Here is a 19411-nt window from a genome sequence, read left to right as displayed (position 1 = left end):
AGGGATTCGTTAACAAATCTAGCTATTGTAGCATAGTTTGTTTTTTCCAAACATTTTACACTAATTAAGTATGAGTTTTTAAAATCGCCAGAGTCGTTAAGAACTCCAACAATTAGATTCGCAATTTGTCGACCCTTTGTATCCGTTGTTTCGTCGACGGAAATCCAAAGATATTCGGCTTTTAACTGATTTTTAATACTCGTCATCACATCTTTGTAACATGCACTGACATATTTTTTCCGAAGAGTTGAAGAACTTGGTATTTGAGCTGGTTTATCTTTAATCTTGCAATAAGTTTTTAAAAAGTTTTGACACGATTTATGTTCTAACTTGTGCAGAGGGATATTGCAGTTCAAAAAAAAAATGGCATAAATCCTTTGCAAAGGTTTCTTGCCCAACTGACGTATTCTGAATCTGCAAACTGTTCTGTAGAATCTGCTGGCGAGGTTTATTATCATTTTTTGATAGCTTAGTTTGGTGAAGTGAAGTTTTTATGTGTTGAACTACTTGGAATTTCTTTTGACATGGAATCTGGAATATAATGATAATGATGTTTTAGATGTTTTCGTAAATAGATACCTACATTAAAATGATCAAACTTTTTAAACCTCCCCCAATTTTTTTTTATTTCTCAAAGTGAAATTGAAATCGTCAAACAATAAAGTACAGTCAGTGTACCGTAGTATACAGGGTGGGCCACTCTCAACACCTCGCTCTGTATAAGCCAAACCGTTGCGAACTTTAAAAAACAGTTTTTGAAGAAATGGGACGGTTTGTCATTTTAGAATAGACAGACACATAGATGTGCAAAGAAGTTTGATAAGTTTAAAAATCTATTGAAGTGGAGAACTTACCTTTTTATCACAAATGGTGCAAAACATACTTTCACTGTCGATAACTTTTAGATGATTGTTACTTCCAATCCAACTTCTGAGAAGACTTGATTTTTCCCTTGCTACTTTAGGCATTTTCACAATAATAATAAAATGATTTTTTTACACAGTATAGTCAATAACTTGCAATCACAAAAGTTGAATAATCGGCGATTGATTTAAGACTAACCATTCATAAAATAAAATAATCTATCCTACCCTTAAAATGCTTAAAATTTCGTTTTGGTTGGTTTTCCCAGAATAATTCATAGTTGGCCGACACCAGCAGAAAGTACAGGTAATATTTGTAATGTTATTCAAAATATAATCGGTATTTACTTAGGTAATTTGTAAATTCTGAGAAGTCTATAAATCTTAAATATCCGGATAATGATACCTGCAGCTATAAATAACGCCCATTATGTTTATGGGTACAACAACAAAGGAGCTTAACAGCAAAATATTTACTTTCACATTTTATTTTAATGGATGTTGATGTTACTAATATATACCTTATTTTTAAATGGGGTAGAGTAAATTCCCATCAAAATATGCATTTATATGCTCTTAAATCTCCAAATATGCAAGGCATATGCATTTATGAAAAACATGAGAAATATGCAGCATATATATGCATATGCATTTTGCATATAATCCAGTCTTTACTGATAAGTCATCTTGGAAGAGTTTTTCTTTCATTTTTAATAACAAACCGCTTCTTTGATGCCTCAGTAACCCCCATGATAAATTTTCCCAGGTTTCTTTTGCATCAATTTCAGAAAAATAATTTTTTAGCTGAACTACCCAGTTATAATTCTCATTATTGTCATTATTGTTACATAGCTGACGAAGACGGTTATAACAAATTCTTGGATACCTAGAGGAGTCCATAAGTAAAATTCTCTCAAGCCAATTAAGTGATATTTTAAAAATTAAGTATTTTAAGTGAACTTGGCCAACTTCTAGCCTAACATAAGTATTGGGGGTATTTTTTGGTAGATGCAGCAGTCTCTTAAAGAAATTAGTTTGAATTTGTTCTAGAGTATTTGAGTAGCGCAGACCCCAGACAGATATACACTGAGAAAGACAGTTTAAAATAATGGAATTATATAATGTAATTCTCGTCTCCCATGAATTTACTATTGCATTAGACAAGAGGTTCATCACTGCTCCTATAGACTGCTTGGCTCTAGCAATCGTAGTAACGGCCTTCTCTCAAAATAACGAGGAACTACTAAACGTTACACCCAGATAATTAAATTTATTAACGCTTTCAAGTTTTTGACCATTTAGTAGGAATCCTCGCTCTTTGGAGAAATGGCCACCCCTCGAGAAGACTAAGAGTTTGCTTTTGGAAGTGTTTATAGTCAGTTTATTCTGTGAGGTGTAGGTTTCCAATATTCGTAATTTGCGGGTCATGTCAACTTCTGATTCTCCTAATATTATCAAATCGTCGGCATAGAGTAATAGAAGGATATCAGTATTACATTACCATTAATATTAATTCCCTTTGCCCCTGCCTCCCTAAAAAAGGCCTCCACATCTGAAAGAAAAATTGAGAACAAAGTCGGGCTTAAGCATTCTCCTTGAAGAACACCTTCCGTTATTTTATATTGTCGTGACAATTGTGAATTTGAGCGAACCTGGAAGGTAGCCGATGCGTACAGGAATCTAATTAACCTAATAAATTTAGCGCTAATGCCACACTGAAAAAGTTTGTTCCATAACAAGATATGTTCGACTGAGTCAAATGCTCTTTGGAGGTCTATAAAAGCAGCGAAGACTTTTCTTTTCTTAAGTCGCAGTTGTAGCTGAACAGCTGAAGTGAGGGTAAATATATTATCTAGACATCCCCTGCCTTGACGAAACCCATTTTGACATTCTGGAATAACGGAAGTATTGTCCAGCCATATCGTTAATCGATTAGATAATATCTGCGTGAATAGTTTAGTTAAACAGTTTACTAGAGCAATTCTTCTGTAATTCTCTGGATCTTCACGGGAACCTTTCTTGTGCAACATTGTTAATATAATATTAGACCAGGCTGAAGGCATAGTTTCGGTATCTAGAATACGATTGTACAAGCAATTTAAATATAATAGCCAATTATTTGGGAGGTGTTTCAAGAACTCAAATGTAATATTATCTAGTCCGGGGGCTTTGCCATTTTTGCATTGTTTTAGAGTATTGCTAATTTCTTTAAGAGATATAGGGGCGTCCAAAATAGGACAACGAACGTCAAAAAAAAGAGTATTATCGACAATTTTCTCTTGCGAAATATTATTTAAAAATAATTCCCACGTGTGAATATCTAGATTAGTTTTAACTGTATTTCCCTTAAAATACTGGATCGTTTTCCAAAAGTTTTTTTGATCGCGAACGTTACTTAAAGCCTGCGTAAAATTGTTTGTATGTATAAGATTTTTTCTTGTTATCAATCATTGTCTTATACTGCTTTTTACTAACCAAATAAGCATTTTTATAATTTGGTAGAAAGTTGTTGATTTTTGCTATTTTCAAATTTTGCTGAACAAATTTTTTTGAGTTGTAACATTCCTGATCAAACCAAGGTTTATTATTTTTTCTGGAGTTTTTTGGAGTATTAAATAATTTTTTCGATAAGCCAAGAAGCAAAGAGGTGTTAGTAATTGTTTCAACAAGCTTTTGGTATGAGTTTTCCAAGTCTGGCTCAAGCATACAGTTTAGTGAGTTTTTTAAAGTATGATAAAATGCTAATGCGTAGTTTTCATTCCAAGATGGAATTAATGTGTATTCTGGATTGTTGGACTGCTGTGTACATTTTTTATTTATAGCTGACGGTAAATTTAATATCAGCCTTAAAGGGAAGTGACTTCCAGAGGAGGCAAAATATTCCAAAACCTGGAGACTTTCTACTGAAGAAATTTGAATATTTTGCATCCATAGAAAGTCGACAACACTATTACCTGCAGAAGCACAGTAAGTAAATTGACCCGGTATGTCACCTTTAGTTCTCCCATTCAAGAGAGTGAATGAATTTTCGTCCATAAAGTTAAGAAGAATTTCACCTTTGCGATTAAAAATACCGTCACTACTTATTCTATTAGCGAAAATATTACTGTAAGAAATTAGTTCTAGTGGTACTTCACCAGAAGACCCCATTCGGCAATTAAAGTCTCCACCTATCAAAACAGGAGTGTTTGGATACGCATTGTTTACTTCTTGCAAAGAAAAATTGAAAAGTTCTAAAATTCTAAAAAACAACTGTCACAGGATATTAAACAAGTTAACCAGTACAGTGACTTATCTAAAACACACACATTTAAAGGTTTTTTCACAAAAGTTATTAAACCTCCACTGGCCCTGCCGCGAGATTTATCACGAACGGCGTTAGAAAAACAAACATTGTAATTGTCCAAAAATATGGATGATGGCTGATACAACAACCATGTTTCAGATATGCAAAAAACCGAGATGTCCCTAGAAAAATTAGAATTCACGAAATCTTCAATATGGGAAAAGCCAGTAGAATTCCAAAAAGCAATTTGTAATGATTGCTATTTTTCCTGTGAAGTTGTGGTATTTTTTGATGATTTTGATCCTCGGTCTCTTGGTGGTGATATTTCTTCATCCCTGCTTCTTTTGGAGCTGTTAACGTTTTCATTGGCTGCGACAATTTTTGGAACATTGTTAATGTAGCGTATGGTAACAGATTTTCCATCTCGCTTGAGAGAATCCAGTTCTTTTCTTAAATTGTTCAGTTCCTGCATTTGTAAAGGTGTTTGGTCTGCTTTAATAGATATATTTGGGTATGTTTTACGACAGAGGTTATTTTTGTTAATGTTAATGCTTTATGTTACTGTTTATATTGCTGAATAGAGAATTGAATAACCTTTCAAATGAGCTAGCACACGACTCCTATTCCCTATTTAAAAATAAGGGGTGGGGGAAGTGGAAGGTAGGGGTAGACAAATGATAGATGCATGTACCGTAAAAATATGTCCCCCTAAGATCAAAAATCAACCGGTTTCGTCATTTCCTTAAAATCTAATAAATAATGCCAAATCTCGAGGTGAACTGTTTTCTTTGGCCCACACTATATGTAGTACATTAGCTTGTGTATATCTTCAATTTTTTTATTAATTGGTGCTTTACCATTCGGATAGGCCAGGACTGTTGGTAAAAATGGAATTCTATCATTTATTTTAATTTTAAAGTTGTTAGTGACAAAACCAGTAATATTTTCAGATACTGTTACAGACCCTGGTTGGTTTGAAGAATAAAAAAATGGTAGTAGTTTGAAATCCGGAAACTGATTTTTTTTATCCCTTTCTTGTTTTCTGCCCATTGAGTCGGTAGACAAACATGTTTTCTTGGGTATACTGTAAAGAGGCCGAAATCATTAGACCGAAAAGAGTAGACTGAACTCATTAGACCGAAAAGCACTTTACTGAAACCTCACTAAACCGAACAGTAGGAGACCAAAAAGCAGGAGCAAATTAGAAGCAAATAAAATTTACCCTTAATTTCTTTTTACTTGTCGCAGTAAAAGTCAGGCCATGGAGTTGGGGTGTTTACATTGTAAAATGGCGTGCACCCTATCCTCCATGCTATGGCATGCTGTACGAGCCATACAGCCTGTAGTCAACACCCCGAAGTATGAGCGGGAATACAAAGTGTACTAATACTCATACGCTTATGAAACGCACCTGGCGGATCATAAGGGCCTTCACATTTTACTCTTTTTCAACTAGTCTTGAGTAAAATGTCTTTAATCTTTCCTATCGGCCTCTCTTGGCTACCTCTTGTTCTTCCGACCCCGAATGGCTATTAGGTTTCCGAGGGCAGACGGGTCACTATATTTCTTTCTACTACATACCTACTCTTCACCGAATGATTGCCGGTATAAGCAATCCCCCCACTTACTGACCAACGGCTTCGGGCGGATGAGTTGGTAAGTGGCAGGGCACTCTTTTGTCCTGAGACTGAGAAATCGGTCTCGAAGGCGGATGAACCCTACAGAATGGTCAACGGTATAAGGATGCAGAAGGCAACGGGAAACCACTGCATTAAAGACTCATGGAGTATCCCTAGAAATCGTCATGGCTCACAGAAATGACAATCAACAACCTACTAATCATGGTTCTCGGATGCCAAGATTCGGCAGGGGAAGAAATAACAGTAACGACAGGGCTTCCCAGGCCGTTAGTCAGCGAAATCCCTGTTCACTAAATATATACAAATCCACCTACAAAATCGCTACATGGAATGTAAGAAGTATGTATGAACCTGGGAAACTGAAGAATATACAGCAAGAGATGATGCGACTAGATATCGATATATTAGGAATAAGCGATACAAGATGGGTCAGCTCTGGCGAACTCAATACAGACAATGGACGAATCTATTACTCTGGAAGCAGCGACACCCAACACAGATATGGAGTTGCTATGATCCTCAGCGAAAAAGTAACGAGATCAGTAACAGGCTTCGTTCCGATGTCCGAAAGAATAATAATGTTGCAGTTATTGACAACCCATGGAAAAATGAACCTAATTCAGATTTATGCGCCAACTGCTGACAAAAATGAAGAAGAAATAGAAAACTTTTATAGCGAACTCCAGAAAACATTACATCTCACAGCATCTAGAGACATAACAGTGATCATGGGTGATTTCAACGCAAAAATTGGCGAAGGAAAATGCTACCCTAATGTAGGATCATATGGGCTTGGCGAACGAAACGACAGAGGAGATCGCCTAATAGAATTTTGCCAGGAGCATAATGTTATAGCCGCAAATACATTCTTTAAATTACCTAAGCGACGCCTGTATACATGGAAATCACCAGCTGACAAAGAGCACAAAATTGTCAGAAATCAAATTGACTACATCCTAATAAAGCACAGATATCGAAACTCAATTCAGGCAGTAAAGGCATATCCAGGAGCAGACGTATCCTCTGATCACAGTCTTCTTATTGCTAGGTTTCAACTTCAACTAAAAAAAAACGCAAAAAAGCCGCAACAACAATAAACTTAACATACAGAAACTAAAGTCAGAAGAAACAAAAGAAAATCTGAAACACGAAATCAACACAAATCTAGACAGAAATCCAGGAAATAATTGCAACGTAGAACAGCAGTGGCAATTCTTCAAAACCTCCATATTAGAACCAAGTAAGAAAGTACTTACTACAACCAAATGTAAGAAAGAAGAATGGATGACGGAGGAAATTCTAGAGTTGATGAATGAAAGAAGAAAAAACAAAACCATTAATAAGACCCGCTATAAACAGCTTCAAAACCAAATAAGAAGAAAAATTAGGAAGGCTAAAGAAACCTACTTCTCTGAAAAATGTAAAGAAATAGAAGAACTGCAAAACACATATGACAACTTCAACCTACATAAAAAAGTCAAAGAACTAGCCGGAGTAGGAAATAGAAGAAACTCAAATATATTGCTCGACAAAAATGGAAATATTATAATGGAGACAAAACAAAAACTACGACGATGGAAAGAGTATATCGAGGAACTATTTCATGACCAGAGAGAAGCTAGTACATCCGTAGATAGCCAAACGGGAGATGTAGGCCCAGAGATAACCAAAGCAGAGGTTAGTCAGGCAATAAACTCTATGAAAACCAATAAATCTGCTGGTCCAGATGAATTGCCTAGCGAGTTGATAAAGTTGGTCAACGAGAAAAACCTGGACATAATAGTAGAACTGTTCAACGCTATCTATACTACAGGAATCATCCCTAGAGAAATGTTGACATCAGCCTTTGTGTGTTTGCCAAAGAAGGTGAATGCAAAAGAATGCAGTGACTACCGAACCATAAGCTTAATGTCACATACCTTGAAAATTCTATTGAAAATTATCCACGCCAGAATACACTCTAAACTGGAGCTGGATATTAGTGACACTCAATATGGGTTCCGCAATGGCATGGGTACCAGAGAGGCATTATTCTCCTTCAACGTGCTGACACAGAGATGTTTGGATGTTAACCATCCTCTTTACGTCTGTTTTATAGACTACAATAAGGCGTTTGATAAAGTAAAACATGATCGACTCATGGAAATCCTAAAAAATAAAAATCTAGATGAAAGAGATTTAAGACTAATAACACACCTCTATTACAATCAGCGAGCAATAGTAAGAATTGAAAAAGAAACATCTGAAGAAATGGAAATAAAGAGAGGAGTCAGGCAAGGCTGCATACTATCACCTCTATTATTTAACGCTTATTCTGAAGAGGTAATGCGAGAAACTCTGGAAGATGAAACAGTCGGCATAAGAGTAAATGGAGTCTTAGTTAACAACATCAGATATGCAGATGATACAGTAATAATAGCCGATAGTTTACAAGACCTGCAAAGACTCATGAGTAAAATAGTAAGATGTAGTAGGGAGTACGGACTCTCTCTCAATATCAAAAAGACGAAGTTTTTGAAAATTAGTAAAAACAACCATAATACTAACGAAATCTTGATAGTAGAGGGCCAGCAGATCGAAAGAGTCAAAAAGTACACTTACCTAGGAACACTTATAACAGAAAATAATGACTACACTGCAGAAATAAAAGTCAGAATCGAAAAAGCACGTTCTAATTTTATAAAAATGAAAAAGGTCCTATGTAGCAAAGATTTAACATTAGCTCTTAAAGTACGCCTAACAAAATGTTACGTCTACAGTGTTCTATACTATGGAGTGGAATCATGGACGTTAAATGTAGAGACAATGAGACGACTTAACGCCTTTGAAATGTGGACCTATAGAAAAATTATGAGGGTTTCCTGGGTAGATAGAGTTACAAACAATGAAGTACTGAGAAGAATAGGTAAAGAAAAGGAAGTTGAACTTACAATTAAAGAAAAGAAGCTACAGTATCTCGGACATGTGATGCGGGGCGAGAAGTATGGCATCCTACGACTCATAATGCAGGGAAAGATATATGGCAGAAGAAGCATCGGAAGAAGACGAATTTCATGGTTGAAGAACCTGAGAGAGTGGTTTGGATGCAGCTCGAAACAACTATTTAGAGCTACTGCCTCAAAAATTAAAATAGCTATGATGATTGCCAACCTCCGTAGCGGAGATGGCACCTGAAGAAGAAGAAGTAAAAGAGATAACGCAAATATAAATTACAACTAAATGTTATTTGGATGGTTACTACAAACAGTTAAAATGGTGTTAACGTCACTCTACCCTTAATTTATTTTTACCTTCACTAATCTGTTTAACCTTCCGATGACCAACCTTTTTTGTTACACGGATGACCAAGGGGGGGGGGGAAATGACCCTAGGTCAAAAATGTCTAAAAATGACAATTAACAAAAAATGATTTTTTTTTTATTTTTTTTATGGCATGGACTTTATGTCATTCAGCCAGTCAAAACCTGAGTATTAGTGTCATGTGTAGTATGTATGTTGAGTAAATGTCTTGTTACTTTGCAAAGTCGACGTCATTAGCGTAAAACTACTTGAAATTACACATAACAGACGGTATTTTAGTAAACATCAACTTCAGAATATATTTTTTATTCGTAAAATATAGGGAATTTTTTTTATTCCAAAATATGAGGATATCTAGAATGATATTAAAGTCAAATAAAAAAATAATGAGTTAACAAGCTGAAAATGCGAGCATTATCATAACGAAAACTTTGTTTATATACGTATTTAAATTCATAATATAGAAAATTGCTATTACGAAAAGCTGTTTAGAATTAAAAATTATGTTTTGATGTGCAAATATATCATTCTAATTTAAATGTTGTGAACTATAAAGATACTTTACTCGAAATACATATTTTTTACATACCTCGTATAAAATTAATAAAATTTGATTCATGATGGTTGCATCATAAATCTTAGACCAAGAAGAGATTTTTATGAAGAATAACTTTTCTTCGTCAAATTAAAAATACAAGAGTTATAAATGAAAATGATGTTGGTATCCATAATTTGAGAAAATTCGTCAAATATTTTTTTCCATTAGAAGGATGTAATTTCATATATCAGAACATACTTTTTTATTCCAAACCACATTTTAAATAACAATTTTCCAATATTGTAAAATAAATAATACATACATGATAAAGATACTTTTTACTGATGAACTTTACTTGGATCTACAGACCGAGCGAGTCTCGTAAATTCCACGGATTTGCGCCACGCTTCACGCAACCGTATTTACGTACTTGTATTTTGAGTTGTGTGGTCGTGCGCTGGTCGAGTGGAGTTAAATTTACCAAATTTAAATATAATCATTTCTACTGATTCATTATTAATATAGTATATGTATTATTGCTTTCAAAATATACTCAAATTGTATTTTTATACATTTATTACACATATTATTTTATATAATAATTAAATTCACTATAAAATGTCATTTATATTTTATTAATAGCTAAATAATTTAAAATTTAATTTGACATTCACGAAGTGTCAAACTCAAATGTAAATAATAACATTTGCTTTGCTTAACAAATTCAGATTAAAAAAGTAGCCTACTTCCTAATCAAAGATTTCAGCTGACGTTTAGTGCGTGGTAGGAGATAACCGGATTGTGACGTCACATTTTAGAGTTTGAGGTCGATTATCTCGAAGATGGTTAGAGATATCGAAATGCCGTTTTCAGATTTGGATTAAGAAGACAAAACTACATAAGAATCCATCGATATGTCTGCTCTAAGTATTGCAGGAGCGGCGACGCAATAACACACAGACTTTTGCAAATTTATAAACGAAAAGTTTTCGTTGAAAATTGAAAATACTTTTGAATTTATTAAAGAAAAACATATGCTGGGGTCACAATTTCCCCGCTTGGTCATCCGAAGATTAACAGATGAAAATTATTTCACATCAGACTGTACAAAGTAATAACTTACACAGTCTATATATAAAATAATACAAAAAAAACACAATAAACAAAAAGACAGATATACAAAATCTTAGCATAATTTACTGCAATCTTTTTTAATTTATGTGCCATTTCGGTATAATGCTGTTCGTTCTAGTGAGGTTTCGGTAAAGTGCTTTTCGGTCCAATGAGTTCGGTCTACTGCCTTCAGTCTAATGATTTCGGTCTAATTGTTGTGTACCTTATACAGGGTGATCAACTTCTGTGACAAAGTCCAATATATCTGTTATTATAAAATATATGAAAAAAAGTTGTTAATAAAAGTTATAGATACCTTTAATGTACACATTTTAAAATTAGTGAGAAATATACAGGGTCCTCCATAACACGGTGCCAAACTAAAGTTATGTTTTTTTAAATGGAACACCCTGTATTTTATTCAAAATCTGGTTTCTCTACATTTTTCTGATTAAAAAGATATAACACTTGTCTAGGGTTATACTGAGTGTTTCAAAGTTATGAGCACTTTTATCAAAAAATCATACTGATTTGATCGCCCTGTATGACTCTAACAGTATAATATAAACTTATTTTTTTACTGCTGTTGACTGTCAATATTAAAGTAGTTTTGCAACAACGTGCAATTTTTTTATCACTACACAAATTGTATACAGGGTAAGTCAAAATGCAAATAAAAGATTTTCTTCATATTTTTAAATGGAACACCCTGTATTTTATATTACCATCGAAAAGTTCTTTCATTATACTTGCATATCTTTTAAATATTCCCTATACCTAAAGTTATTAGTTTTCGAGATATTGTAGTTTTATTGTCGATAACTCATAGATACGTTTATTACAGTAAATTAATTACCCATAATATGAGAAACCTCCAATGAGTTTGTTAATGATAATTAAAATTAGACTGCATTTCATTTTTTCTCCAATTTTATGGTAAATTATATACAATAACGACAATTTTATATTTACTGACAAAATGATATTAATTTTCCGCGAAGAAATGGAAACTATAAATTGCTGCAAGTTTTTGTTTAAGGTGGCTTTGAAATAATTGACACAAGAACTGTCAGATGTAAAAATTTAAATATCTGTACGTTTTTACTTTTGTTATTGATTATAATTGTTTGCCATATTGTTATAATTGTTACCCAACAATGAATTTTAGTCGTGAAGAAATGACAGACATGATATGGTTTTTAGGAGAGTGTTTCAAAAACTCATTAGTTGCCACAAGAATTTATAAGGAATGGTGTCCACAGCGTCAGCAACCAAATAAGATAGCATTTGACAACTTATTAGACAGGTTTAATCGTACTGGCTCTGTTTATGAAGCAAAGGAAAAAACAAAATTCATTATTACGAATGAAAATTAATTAAATGTTTTACTGCCTGTTACAGAAAATCCTCATACAAGTATTCAAAATATTACAAGAGAGCAAGATATAAGTTATGGATCTATCCAGAACATAGTCAAGAAAAACAACAAGCACCCATATCATATACAAAAGAGTACAATTTTGTCAATGGTCACAAAAACAAATAGTGATACTGAGAGATTTTTTTGAGTTTGTCCTTTTTTTTGGAGACGAGGCAACATTCCACAAAAATGGTAGTGTAAACAGACACAATTTTCATTATTATTCCACAACCAATCCGTACTGTGCTCAGACACATAGTCAAACAAGATGGTCCTTAAATGTTTGGGGTGGAATCAGAGGCAATTACGTTATAGGTCCTTCTCTCTATGAGGAATCGGTAAGTGGTGAGGTTTATTTAAATTTTCTAGTGAATCATTTACCTATTCTACTTGAAAATGTACCATTAAACATCCGCCAACATATGAGCCCCTGTTCACCACAACGCACTTCTCAACGATGAACTATTTCCTGAAAGATGGATAGGAAGAGATGGGCCAGTTCACTGGCCACCCAGATCACCAGAATTAAACGAAGGTGACTTCTTTTTTTGGGGTTATATTAAAGACGTAGTCTATAGGGCACCTCCAACAATAGTTGATGATATGAGAGTAAGGTTTCAAAACGCCTTTCAAAGTGTCACACAACAAATGCTTACAAACATCTGTAGGTCTTTTTAAACTCGTCTCCAGGCTTGTGTAGACGTTATGGGAGGTCATTTTGAACACCTTTTATAACATAAGAGGTACGATGAACATTTTTCTTTATTTAATTTAGTTTTTTTAATAAATTTTGATAAATTAAAGTATTGTTATTAATAACTAAGTAATACATGTTGCTATCAACAATAAAACTAAAATATCTCAAAAACTAATAACTTTAGGTATAGGGAATATTTAAAAGATATGTAAGTATAGTGATAGAACTTTTCGATAATAATATAAAATATAGGGTGTTCCATTTAAAATTATGAAGAAAATCTTGTATTTAAATTTTGACTTACCCTGTATACAATTTGTGTAGTTATAAAAAAATTGTACATTTTTGCAAAACTACTTTAATATTGACAGTCAAAAGCATTAAAAAAATAAGTTTATATTACACCGTTAGAAACATACAGGGCGATCAAATCAGTATGATTTTTTAATAAAAGTGCTCGTAACTTTGAAACACTCAGTATAATCCTAGACAAGTGTTATATTTCTAGAATTAGAAAAATGTAGAGAAACCAGATTTTGAATAAAATACAGGGTGTTTCATTTAAAAAAACATAACTTTGGTTTGGCACCGTGTTATGGAGGACCCTGTATATTTCTCACTAATTTTAAAATGTGTACATTAAAGGTGTCTATAACTTTTATTAACAACGTTTTTTCATATATTGTATAATAACAGATATATTGGACTTTGTCACAGAAGTTGATCACCCTGTAGGTTAGATGATAAATTTTAGTTATTTGTGGGTAGAGACATCGAGTAGCAGAAGTCTCAGGATGTTTACAGGACATACTATGAAAACATAAATACATAATATATGACCACAAAGAGTAAAAGGCAAATTTATAAGATCTGTCTTAGGCCCATACTGTTAACATTTTTTAACATTTTTCAATTTTAAAGCTCTTAAAATTATTGGGTAGGCACGGCCTATCCTGCCTACCCCCAAAAGCCGCCACTGATTTAACAATGATGTCATATAAATAAAACTGCAGAAAATTATTTACATTTAAGAAAATAATGTTGGTTTAAACAAAAAATTAGCAATTTATAATGAAAAACTGAATGGTTTTAACTGAAATAGTCACAATAGCATACTTTGTCTAAAATAGTTCTTCTGTAGACGAGGTCTCATCATCGTCACTATCCAACAGATCAATAATAAATTGTCCACTGTTTGAAGTTAATTGTCCTAGTCTTCTGTATTTATTTTCTACATTAACCACATGGTTTACTGTTTTTTTCTGAATTCTCTTTTTTACTGAATTCGTTTTTTACTTATCCCCAAATAAGTTCTATGGGATTGAAAATGCAAAAATAATGTGGTAACCTGAAAACAGTATGGCCATGTTATGTTGCAATAATTGTGTCCAGTATAATATATTGTTTGTTGTAAGTTTTAGTACGAAGCACTCCAAGTATTTGTTTCTTATTATAGTTCTCTTCAAAATACAAATCATTACTTATCTAATAGCCACTTTACACGATACAAGTAATTGCGAAATTTATTGCACAAGTTCTTGCAGCAAGAACTTCTGCAATAAGTTGCAACTAGCTTTCTGCAATAAAGTGATTACAGGATTGCATAAACTGACATGAAATGGACAGAAACTTTGACATACCATAAATTTTAGGTTATGTTGTTTTTATAAATTAAAAATGTAATTTTTTGAGTAGAGTTATCAGATATATTAAATTAAAAATGTTAGATTATAATTTGAGAAAATTATAATATGTATTATGTATAACAAAATCAATTAATACCTAATGCAAGTATACCTATAATACGACATTATTCATTTACAAAAGGAAACAAGTTGTTAAATACAAAAGAAATAGAAAATAGTTTCTTTAATCCCTATGTTGCATAATTAAAGTTATCCACCAGAATAATGTTATCTGTGAAGCGTGAAATTGGTAAAAAGTTCCTTTAGTTTTGTCAAAAATTGTTTAGTTTGAAATTTACAATGACAGAATGTCAAAACAAACAGTGTAGCCCATAGATATATAATACTCTAGATTGCGCCCTGCGATCTTAAAATGGGTGACGGTTGCGACAGAGATAAATGAGCCAGTTGGAGCGGGTGGTGACGGGAAATGGTCTTTGGTCTTCAGACGTGGATAATCGTGGTTCGAATCCCATACCAACTTTACTTTTTTTATTTTTATTTAATCAATATTGCGTTTATTAGATCTTTTTACATCTGAAAAATGGACCTAAGTAAATCTAGCAGATAATAAATGTATGTATAGTAAGTTAATATTGGAATACATAATTTGTGAACTGCATAGTAAAATAAAAGTCATTCGTTATTAATATAAATTCGTCCTTATTTGAATGATGTGAATGTTTGTTTTGCTTCTACTTTTTAAAAAAATTGTAACAATAGTTTCATAAATAAAAATAATGTCTAATTACTTATAATTGAATCAGTCATTTCAAAAACAGCAAAGTCCACAATTTTCAGAAACTAACTTTTTGAGAGGAATAGACTCCTTTAAGATAAACGTGTGCAAAAACGACACCAGTCCAGTAAAAACATTAGGAACAAAACTACAATATAACTCTGAATTTTAATGTCATCCATTTCATCCATCTTTCGACTATATATAGTTAGTTTTCTTTGCTCTTCTGTAAAATTAGGAATATGTGACTCATGTTGTTTTTGAAATGACCGATTCAATTAATAAATCGATGGTACATTATGTTGATATTAATTATTAGTAATTTTTTACGAATATTTTTAACAATTACTTTATACTATTCTACAATTAAGTTATTAAAAAAATAACATTGGCTTTTATATTTTTAAAAATCTATAGGTACCTACACAGTTTTTCTTATTTGTTATATATTTCTTTGCATAGATTTACTTTAGAGATGTAATAATATCTAATAAACGCAATATTGATTAAATAAAAAATAAAAAAAGTAAAGATTGGTATGGGATTCGAACCAGGATTATCCACGTCCGAAGACAAACGACCAGTTCTCGTCGCCATCCGCTCGAACTGTCAAACCATCTAAAATACTCGACGACAGAGTAGGATAGTGACGTCGTCGATACTCCCCTTGAATTAGAAAGAGACTACCGACCAAATAGGCTCATTTATCTCTGTCGCAACCGTCACCCATTTTAAGATCATAAGGCGCAATCTAGAGTATTATATATCTATGGTGTAGCCTTAAAAGTTACTAAAAATATAACCAAATTGCAGAAAAAAATGCATGAAAAATAGGACATGTTCTATTTAGCTGCAACTACTTGCAGCAAGAAATTGCTGCAAGAAGTTGCAGCTTTTCTGTGCAAGTCGCGTATGACACGATGCAATTTCTATTGCTGCAAGAAATTGTGCAATAAATTTCGCAATTACTTGCATGGTGTAAAGTGGCTATAAGGAAATCTTTTAGTTCTTGTTTTGAAGATGAACAACTGTTCTGAATTCTTTTTAGCTGATATCCATATTTTTATAACCATTAAACATAAGTTGACATTTGTTTAAAATTAAAGATTATTACAATATTTCTTTTTAAAACTACTTAACTAGCAACCTACTAGTAATACTACTAAAATGTTATTAATTAAACTCACCAACTGCTCTTGTTAAATGCCATTTTAGATTAATTTTCTAAAATATATAAGCATAGCAAACTTATTTTGTTTGAAAATTTAATATAATATAATACTTTTAATTGTTTTAATGAAAAATAAAAACTACAACATAAACAAAAATAAAATATAAACACAAACAAAGATTCCCACTGTCAAAGTCCTTTGTTATTGTCAAAACCATGGAACGCACGAAATACAGACACAGAATGCATGGAACACGTATTATTTTTTTGTAACATGATCGTTATATGACGGTTCTTCGTTGTGTTGGAACACAGCCACCTTTACTTTACAAGCCATAAAGTGAAAACGGCAACGTCGCAATTGATGACGTCGGTAGTCTGATTCTTGGACTACCGCTTTCGAAACCACGATTTTATTTAAAGTACAAATTCTACACTGGCGAAGCGTCCATGTAACCACTGTTACCATTGGTAACAGTTAAAAATCTTGCAAATAAATATTTTATGACGATGAATAATTCCATTTATCTATATTTTTACCAATAGAAATATATTACTATATTATGTGTTAATAGTACCTAATTCAGTAAATAGCCAACTACTCGTAGACACACGAAAATATTGGCGAGTTTATGTGACTCAGACTCCCACTTTATTATATTCTGTTACCAGTCTCATTTGTGGTTACAATAGGTTTGTTCCAACATGAACTTTTGGACGGTCCAGAAACCGTCACGAAACTACTTGTACCGTTTGTTGTGCGCATGTTCGTAATTGTATCGCCCAGTTATCGTCCCATGATGGTAATCATATATTTGTCATTTTTGTTGGTGACAGCTTGTGTACTTTTAGTCGATCAAAGGCTCAAAAACTTTAAAGAATTAAATCCTAGTGCGCAAGTCAGTCCAACCAGCACATTATGCATTTGCCCGATTACTGAAATGATCATCACGAAACCGTCACCGAAAGATCACAATTCTTGTTGGAACAGTGGGAAGGACGATCCGATGACGATCATATTTTTGTTGGAACGGATTTTGTTTACTGCGCAGGAGCGTTAAGGCCGCGTCCCACGATCAAATAATTTGATCAAACTGGTTTGAGCAAACTGAAAATGACAGTTAGTGACGTCACATCCTGAGTGTTCATTGTGGATAATAATGAAAAATTTTAATTTTAAATAAAGTACAAACAAGTTAGACAACTCAATACAAAAAATTTGATCAAACTAGACTGATAGTAGGGAGTTTTTGTTGCTACGTAACGTACGCATCTCCGTATACGTAAAGCAACTAACGTGTCGTAGAGGATGAATGTTAAAATAGGTAGTTTTTGTAACTGCCTTAACGTAACGTAAAGCAAATCGTAAAGTCACTTTTAAATTCCGTTGACATTCAAAAAAATAAAACAATGTTCACACAATATACAATTAATATACAAATGTAAAAAAAGATAAATGAATAATGAAATTGTATGGTTTTAATTGCTTCTATTTAAATATAAAAATATTATTTTTCCTTAGGTTAAATTTTTTTTATTTTTGTTTATACCTACTTTTTAGTTGTAAATTATTGTATACCTACATCAGAATTCCAGTAGGTATAATGTAAATAGTGTGGTAATATTTATTTGAAAATTTTACTGAAACTAGGTCATTTGTTTATCTAGTTATTAATTGTGGTGATCAATGTATTTCTTAAATTAATACAAGATTTGTTTGTTTTGCTTTATTAATAGACAACTTAAAAACAATAAAATTTTAAATCTTAATGTTGTTCTGAAGCTATTTCCTTGTGGCATTTTTATGATTAATTATTTATATGGGAAATAAGCCACAATTAAAATGAAAAAAATAATTTTATTAACGTTTCGACGCCCAAATCGGGTGCCGTTGTCAAAATACAAAATATTACTAAAATAAACTAAAATAAACTTAGCAACAACACTTTAGTTTATTTTAGTAATATTTTGTATTTTGACAACGGCACCCGATTTGGGCGTCGAAACGTTAATAAAATTATTTTTTTCATTTTAATTGTGGCTTATTTCCCATATAAATAATTAATTTTAAATCTATTATGAAGTTCCAATTTCCAATTACAAACAGAATAATTTTACTCAAATAGAAAACCAATAACCAATATAACCTTAAAATGTTTATAAACGGATAGTACGCTGATGAAATGTTCATTTGGTAGGTAATCGGGCAAGATCCTCGTATGCATTCGGTGACTTTCGGCTCGATAGGGATGCGTATGAACCTAACGTACCAGCCCGTAACCTTAGGTAATACGTATCGCGATACGGCCCACATAACAATGATGTTCGTATCATGTTCTAAGCATATACTACCAACATTCGTCGGAGTATATTCTGTTTAATATATGCGTAGTACAAGCATAGCATGTACCTTAAAAAACATTCTAAATTTCATGTTCTTTGCATATACTTTAAAGTATATTCTCGTACCGAATATACTGAGTACATTCGTGTACGTAGTAACTCGGAATATTCGTAAAAGTTTATTCTTAGAATATACCTTTATCGAATATTCTTAGCACATACTTATAAGTACATTCTTAACACATACTTATAAGTAGATACTATTCTTAGAATATACTTTTATCGAATATTCTTAGCACATACTTATAAGTAGATACTTTTAAAATATCTTAAAAATAATATGTATGTATAGTATAGGAAGTTTATCAACTTCGTTATATTTTAGAATAATTAATAAAATTTATGTATGTAGGTAGTATTGGACGAATTTCATTTCAAAATTGTTGTATAGTAAAAAAGTTTAAACATTAATTGTATTAACGTTTACATAGATAGATACTATTAAAAATTCGTTTTCATAATTGAAATGACTTTACCATTTCGAGTTTATCATGAATCATGAGTATTTTTATATCCTTGGAATTTGAATTTAGGTACATTTCGCAGAACCAAAACG

At 32.5% G+C, this 19411-nt stretch overlaps 1 protein-coding gene across 1 annotated transcript in view; it reads right to left on the bottom strand.

Moving 5' to 3' along the window:
• Nucleotides 1-16532, bottom strand: part of LOC114325206 (sorbitol dehydrogenase) — a 224720-nt gene extending 208188 nt beyond the window's left edge. Inside the window, exon 1 of the mRNA XM_028273206.2 lies at nucleotides 16469-16532. The gene's annotated coding sequence lies outside the window, so the exon portion shown is untranslated. The remainder of the gene's footprint in view (nucleotides 1-16468) is intronic.
• Between the last annotated feature and the right edge of the window lie 2879 nt (nucleotides 16533-19411).

Source organism: Diabrotica virgifera, chromosome 7 (assembly GCF_917563875.1).
Source record: "Diabrotica virgifera virgifera chromosome 7, PGI_DIABVI_V3a".
Taxonomy (NCBI): domain Eukaryota; kingdom Metazoa; phylum Arthropoda; class Insecta; order Coleoptera; family Chrysomelidae; genus Diabrotica; species Diabrotica virgifera.
Note: the sequence above shows the minus strand (reverse complement) of the source record. Positions and strands in the feature narration are given on the sequence as shown.